Consider the following 7,941-nt stretch of genomic DNA (forward strand, 5'->3'; position numbering starts at 1 on the left):
TAGTTATTCTGGAAACTGTCCTTTTAAATAAATTCCTTAAGAGAACTTTTTCTGTTTAACTTTTTCTAATAGACAATAGAAAGGAGCATAAATTCTGGCAAGTCAAATATAAAAGCATAATTAGGCAGGCCAAAAAAGAATTGGAAGAGGGCCTAGTAGCAGACTCAAAAACTAACAGCAAAAAAAATTTAAGTACATCAGAAACAGGAAACCTGCCAAACAAACAGATCCCTCACCAAAGGCTCTGAAGGAAAGTAAGCAGTCATGGGATAAGAGGGAAGGTCCTCTCATGGATCAGTAACTGGTTAGAAGACAGGAAACAAAGGGTAGGAATAAACTATCAGTTTTCAGAATGTAGAGAGGTAAATATTGGTGTCCCCAGGGATTTGTACTGGGACTAGTGCTGTTCAACATGTTCATAAATGAGCTGGAAAAGGGAGCAAACAACAAGGTGGTAAAATTTGCAGATTATACAAAACTACTCAAGATAGTTAAGTCCAAAGCAGACTGCAAAGAGTTACAAAGGGATCTCACAAAACTGGATGACTGGGCAACAAAATGCAAAATTCAGTGTTGACGAATGCAAAGTAATGCACACTGGAAAACATAATCCCAACTACAGTAGAACCTCAGAGTTACGAACACCTCGGGAATGGAGGTTGTTCATAACTCTGAAATGTTCGTAACTCTGAACAAAATGTTATCGTTGTTCTTTCAAAGGTTTACAACTGAACATTGACTTAATACAACTTTGAAACTTTACTATGTAGAAGAAAAATGCTGCTTTTAACCATGTTAATTTAAATGAAACAAGCACAGAAACAGTTTCCTTACCTTGTCAAATATTTTATTAACTTTCCCTTTATTTTTTTAGTAGTTTACATTTAACAGTACTGTATTTGCTTTTTTTTTTTTTTTTTTTTTTTTTGTCTCTGCTGCTGCCTGATTGCATACTTCCAGTTCCAAATGAGGTGTGTGGCTGACCGGTCAGTTCATAACTCTGGTTCATAACTCTGCGGTTCTACAGAAAAGCTGTTGTCTAGTGACTGTACCAGAGAACAGGATTTTGTTCCGAACTCTGCCTCTGCTTTGATGTGTGACCTTGGGCAAACTATCTTTGCTGTGCTTCTGATTTCCCATCTGTAAAACTCAGTGACTGCCTGACAAAATGACAATGGTGCTGCCAGGATTTTTGTATTAAACCTTCTACTCTCTCCACCCCTATACCTATGAATATGAAGACAGTAGGTTTTTTGGTTCTGTGTATTTGTTTTTTAGGGGGGAAGAGGGTTCCTTCGCAGCAGTAGGATCTTTTCAGTCTTGGCGTAATATTCCACACAAGTCTGGCCATCATCCCTTTTATATGTGTTCTAGGGCTGTAGTGTTAGCAATACAAACTCAATAATGGTTATGCCTTAAAGACATAGGGTGGGATCCACAAAGAGTTTTAAGCGTTGCAAAGCTGAGTGTCACAGCACCTACCCTTGAGGTGACTGGAAAATCACTGTGATCCACAAAGCCCAAGTTTGGTGCCTAGGCTCTGGGCTACGTCTTCACTACAGGGGGGGGGTCGATTTAAGATACGCAAATTCAGCTACGCGAATAGCGTAGCTGAATTCGACGTATCGCAGCCGACTTACCCCGCTGTGAGGACGGCGGCAAAATCGACCTCCGCGGCTTCCCATCGACGGCTCTTACTCCCACTTTCGCTGGTGGAGTAAGAGCGTCGATTCGGGGATTGATTGTCGCGTCCTGACGGGACGCGATAAATCGATCCCCGAGAGGTCGATTTCTACCCGCCGATTCAGGCGGGTAGTGTAGACCTAGCCTTATACAATGAATGTGGAGAGACAGGCACATCAGAATGCAAGCTACAAGGGAGCTGCCTAAGCTAGCCAGTGGGAGACACTGACCAGAGCGGTGTGGGACAAGCACCCGTCCTCGGAAAGAGGCGCCTAGCTCTGCTAGTAACTCCACCAGAGAGGTCCTTTGGGGCCATCTGCCTGTCCCAAGTCAGGATAAAGGAGGAGGGTTGGGCGTGGGGCTAGCAACTCCACCCTGTAAAAAATTAACTTGCTACAGAAACGCCAATAGAGATAACAGAGACTTTTAGCCTGGAAAAAGAAGGGTCTTCAACTCGAAGACGCATGACGCTGGGTGGTGAAAGTCGTGAGGAAGCCACTAAGCCGATTACCCTTCTTGCAACCAGGATTACCATCGGTACATGGAACGTGAGGACCATGTACGAGTCAAGAAAGACGGCGCAGGTCGCAGCAGAGATGAGGAGCAACAACCTGACCCTACTAGGCATTAGCGAGACAAGATGGACGCAAGCTGGACAGAGACGACTGTTGACAGGAGAGCTGTTGCTGTATTCTGGACATGAAGAGAGCGACGCACCCCACACACAGGGAGTAGGCTTCATGTTGTCCAAGCAGGCACAGAGAGCACTGATTGGTTGGGAGGCACATGGTTCCAGGATCATCACAGCATCCTTCAGAACTAAAATTAAGAGGATTAAGATGAATGTTGTACAGTGCTATGCTCCAACCAATGACAGTGAAGAGGGGGACAAAGACTATTTTTACAACAGATTTCAGAAAATATTAGAGATTCTCCCAGACAAAGACATTACCATCCTTATGGGAGATTTTAATGCCAAAATTGGACCTGACAACACAGGATATGAACAAGTCATGGGGACCCACGCTCTGGGACAGATGAGTGAGAATGGAGAGAGATTTGTGGATCTGTGTGCACTTAACAACCTAGTCATAGGAGGTAGCATCTTTCCTCACTAGCGGATCCATAAGAGTACCTGGGTATCGCCAGCAGGCACGATAGAAAACCAGATCGATCATGTCTGTATTAGCAAGAAGTTCAGGAGATCTCTGCAGGACGTTAGAGTTAGAAGAGGAGCAGACGTAGCGTCCGACCACCACTTAGTGGTGGCCAGATTGAAGCTGAAGCTGAAGAAGAACTGGATAGACGCGTTAGATAGAAGAGCGAAGTACAACGTCAGCCTTTTGAAGGATCATAAGATCAAGGAAGATTTTGGACTGACGCTGAAGAATAAGTTTTCAGTACTACAGGATCGGTCTGAGGAAGAGGAAGACACTGTACCCAACAGATGGCAGAAAGTGAGAGAGACACTTAGGTCAGCATGTCAGGAAGTGCTTGGAATTAAGAAATACCAGCAGAAAGAGTGGATCACAGCAGAGACCTTGACTAAGATAGAAGATAGAAAGAAGAAGAAGGCAGTAGTTAATAACAGCAGGACTAGAGCAGCAAAGGCTAAAGCGCAAAAAGTGTATGCTGAAGCCCATAGAGTAGTGAAGAGGAATATTAGGAAGGACAAGAGAGATTATGTGGATGGACTGGCAGCAGAAGCGGAGCAGGCAGCATACAATGGTAATATGAAACAGCTGTATGACATCACCAAGCGACTGTCTGGAAAGTTCAGCAAGCCAGAGCGTCCCGTCAAAGACAAGCAGGGAAAGTCTATAACAGAAATAGAACAACAGATGAATAGATGGGCGGAGCATTTTGAGGAACTCCTGAATAGAACAGCACCATTAAATCCACCAGATATTGACCCAGCCAACGAAGACCTTCCAATCAATTGTGACAGACCAACCAGAGATGAGATCAGAAAAGCCATCACTATGATGAAGAATAGGAAGGCGACTGGACCTGATGATATTCCAGCAGAGGCCCTGAAAGTAGATCTGGATGTTTCAGTGGAAATGCTGTACCCCCTCTTTGAGAAGATATGGGAAGAAGAAGTGATTCCGGCGGACTGGAAAGAGGGATATCTTCTTAAAATCCCCAAGAAAGGAGACCTCAGCAATTGTGCCAACTACAGAGGAATCACACTTCTGTCGGTGCCAGGGAAGGTCTTCAACCGAGTCCTCTTAGAGAGAATGAAGGATGCCGTCGATCCACAGCTACGAGATGAGCAAGCAGGTTTCCGGCAAAATAGATCATGCACGGACCAGATAGCAACGCTCCGCATCATAGTCGAGCAGTCTATGGAGTGGAACTCCTCGTTGTACATCAATTTTGTTGACTATGAGAAAGCATTCGATAGCGTGGATTGAGAGACTCTCTGGAAGCTCCTTCGGCACTATGGCATCCCAGCAAAGGTGGTCAACCTGATTAAGAACTTATATGATGGCATACACTGTAGAGTGATCCATGGAGGGCAGCTTACAAACAGCTTCCAGGTGCGAACCGGAGTCAGACAAGGATGCTTGTTGTCACCATTTCTCTTTCTCCTTGTCATTGATTGGATTATGAAGACATCCACTTATGAGCGTAGGAACAGAATCCAGTGGACGTTGTGGACCCAGCTTGATGACCTGGACTTTGCCGATGACCTTGCACTCCTTTCGCATAGCAAACAGCAGATGCAAGAGAAGACCAACGTAGTGGCAGCCACGTCATCACAGGTTGGCCTCAACATCCACAAGGACAAGACCAAGATCCTCAAGATTAACTCCATCAGTAATGACCCAGTCACACTGAATAGAAGCCCTCTGGAAGTAGTGCAGTCCTTCACCTATCTAGGCAGCATCATCGACCAACAGAGTGGCACGGACGCAGACATCAAAGCAAGGATCGGTAAGGCAAGAGCAGCTTTCTTACAGCTCAAGAACATCTGGAGCTCTAGAGAGCTGCCTTTGGCAACAAAGATTAGACTGTTCAACTCCAACGTGAAATCAGTCTTATTGTATGGAGCTGAAACCTGGAGGATAACTAAAACAACCACCAGGAAGATCCAGACCTTCATAAATAGTTGCCTTAGAAGGATTCTCCAGATCCGCTGGCCAGATACCATCAGCAACATCTACCTCTTGGAGAGGACCCATCAACTTCCAGCAGAGGAAGAAATTAGAAGGAGAAGGTGGGGTTGGATAGGACACACACTACGCAAGCAGCCAACCAACATCACTAGACAGGCATTGCGGTGGAACCCCCAAGGCAAGCGGAAAAGAGGCCGTCCAAGAAACACCTGGCGACGCGACCTTCAGGCTGATAGCATAAAAATGGGCTATACCTGGAACCAGCTAGAGCAAATGGCCCAGGATAAAGGACTCTGGAGATCTGTGGTTGGCGGTCCATACCCCGACTGGGGTGACGGGCATGAGTGAGAGAGTGAGTGAGCTCTGCTAGTTATCCATAACGTAGGGGAAGATAGATGCTTGGCCACTTAAGTTGTGTGCAGTACCTGAAACAAAACAGCTGGGGGAAGCTCCGTTATGATCTTTAGTCAGGTGGTTAGATTACTCGCCCAGGATGTGGAGACCCCCAGATCAAGTACTATGTCCTCCTGAAGGGGAGAAGATATTTAAAAAGGGATCTGCCACCTCTCGGATGAGTGCCCTAGCCACTGTGGGCTATGGGATAGTCTGATGTGGGTCTCCCTCAATCTCTGCTACTGAAGTTGTTCCACTTTAATTAAACAAAATGTTATACTTAAACGTTAGTTGGGCTAGATAAAGAGTAAGAATGACTCTATAGCCTGGTGGTTGCAGCACTCACCTAAGAGGTAGCAGATCCCTGTTAAGCTGGGGGTCTCCCACATCCTGGGTGGGAGAGTACCCTAACAACTAAGGCAGGGGTCGGCAACGTTTGGCACGCGGCTCGCCAGGGTAAGCACCCTAGCGGGCTGGGCCAGTTTATTTACCTGCTGACGTGGCAGGTTCGGCCGATCGCGGCCCCCACTGGGTGCAGTGCGGGCGAGGGATGTGCTGGCCGCGGCTTCCCGCCGCCCCCATTGGCCCGGGATGGCGAACCACGGCGAGTGGGGGCCGCGATCGGCCGAACCTGCCACGTCAGCAGGTAAATAAACTGGCCCGGCCCGGTAGGGTGCTTACCCTGGCGAGCCGCGTGCCAAACGTTGCCGACCCCTGAACTAAGGTAAAGATTATATAGGGTAAAGAATCCTCTCTCTTTCCCCCCTCCCCAGCTGCTTTGTATGAACTTGCCTGAGGAGCATAATCTAGTAGGCAGGTCCCTGCATGCATCTGAACACCTGTCGTTCTCAGTTTGTGACTCACTTTCTCTGGGGCTTATGCAGGAGATAGGTGCCTGGGCACATAGAGTGAGGCTGTCATACTCATGCCCAGAGGGAAAAAAATAGGTGCCAAGTAAATTTAGGCATCTACAAGTTTAGGTGGTAGCCAAGCAGGAATTTTGTGGATTGCAGTGGCACCTAAAAAAGGGACTTGGGTGCCTAAGTACCTTTGTAGATCTTGGAATGTGCAGTTACCCTTTTCATTTATCCACTGGGGGGTTGCTTCTCAAGTCCACTGCAGAAGCTGCTGGTGATTTTGAACCCAAATGCCTGGATGTTAGTAATCCATATAGTTTGGGGTGTTTTGTGTTGAGTTTTTTGTGGGGGAGGCATACAGGGAGAGTCATCTGTGTGGAAGCCCATTACTGCCACTTACCACCCCTTTCTCCTTGCATCCTCTGGACAGCAATGGCTCCTGCCTCAGGCTTCAACCCCTCTCTTCTCGTTCCTCTTCTCATGTTAGGAAACCTGTGTAAATTATTGAGGATGTAGTCTTTGGTATTTTAGGTTGCTTTGTTCCTTAAATCTAGGGTGGTGGGAGGAAAACAGAGTACAGTCAGCTCTCCATATTACCAGCTTCCCCTCTGGCTAAGCAGTTTGACATGTTTCTGGTTTTCCTGCTGCCATGTTATGTTGTGAAATGAAATTCTCTCCCCCAATGCCTAAATGCCAGGAGAACATGAGTGTTCGGAAACACAATTTGCACAATGCAAAACTAGGATCAAATCCAACCAATCCTTATATATGTAGCTTGAGTGGAAGTATTCATGTGGGTAAACACTTGCAGGATTAATCCCTTAGTGCATTCCCAGCTCCTACTCTCTGTGATGCAAGAAAACATATGCCCACAAATTACCAGTAGTGATAAAAAGATTTAGCCCCCAATTTGCTTACCCAGTACCTTTTGTAGTCATTTAAACATTATCTAATTTAGGATAAAAGGCTGAAAGGTTAGCCAGTGTTAACTACCACCTTCTAAAAAAAGTCAAACGTAAATAAAGCCTGCCTCCCTTAACATGTTACACGGCTCAAATTAAAATCTGGCAGGAGTTTAGCATTTACCCCTACCAGTTTAGCATGTGTTTAAGTACCTTGTCTTCTTGACCAGAGGGTTAGAAGCTGTTAGTTGGGTAACGCAATTTAACAACATATGCTCAACCCTAATCTAGCCAAGGCCTTTATGGCTGTCTCCATTGCAAGGCAATTGTGATTTGAGCCTGTCTTTTAATAAGAGGACTGACAAACCAGCCCACTTTCTTTTAAACAATGTAAGAGTGTTAAAAAAAAACACGGCTCCATAGTGGCACCTCCCTACTACTGAACTGTGCAGTAAGTGAGCACAAGGGATTTAACCCCAAACAGGCTGTATGTAGACCAAGCTCCATCCTGGAGGAAGCGGCCACAATCACCTCTATCGAGGAAGCACCCCCCCCCCCTTCTCACTTAACAAGTCACCCCGAGAGCCGGCCCTGCTGCTGGCGGATGCCCCGCTCTGAGCATACGGTGGCAATGCCCGGGGGGAGCAGGGCCCCCTGGGGCAGGCGCTGCCAGTACATGGAGCCGGCGCTGCCCCGCTCTCCTGCCCGAGCAACGGCCAGACGCCGCCGGCGAGGAGGGAACGGCCGAGAGCAATGCTCTGAGGCCTGCGATTGGAAGGGGCTAGGACAGACCAATGCTCTGGAGCGATGGGGGGGAAGCAGGTGCGAGAGGCCAGCGTGGAGGAAGGGTAAAAGCACGTACTGTATAAACAAATCACTGATTCATGGATCAATCGACCCCCCGACCCCACCCCAGGGACTGACGTTTTTGGTGCCCAATCAGAGAACAAGAAGGGCGGGATAGTGAAAGGTACGCCGCACAGG

The sequence above is a fragment of the Emys orbicularis genome, chromosome 5 (assembly GCF_028017835.1).
Source record: "Emys orbicularis isolate rEmyOrb1 chromosome 5, rEmyOrb1.hap1, whole genome shotgun sequence".
NCBI lineage: Eukaryota > Metazoa > Chordata > Testudines > Emydidae > Emys > Emys orbicularis.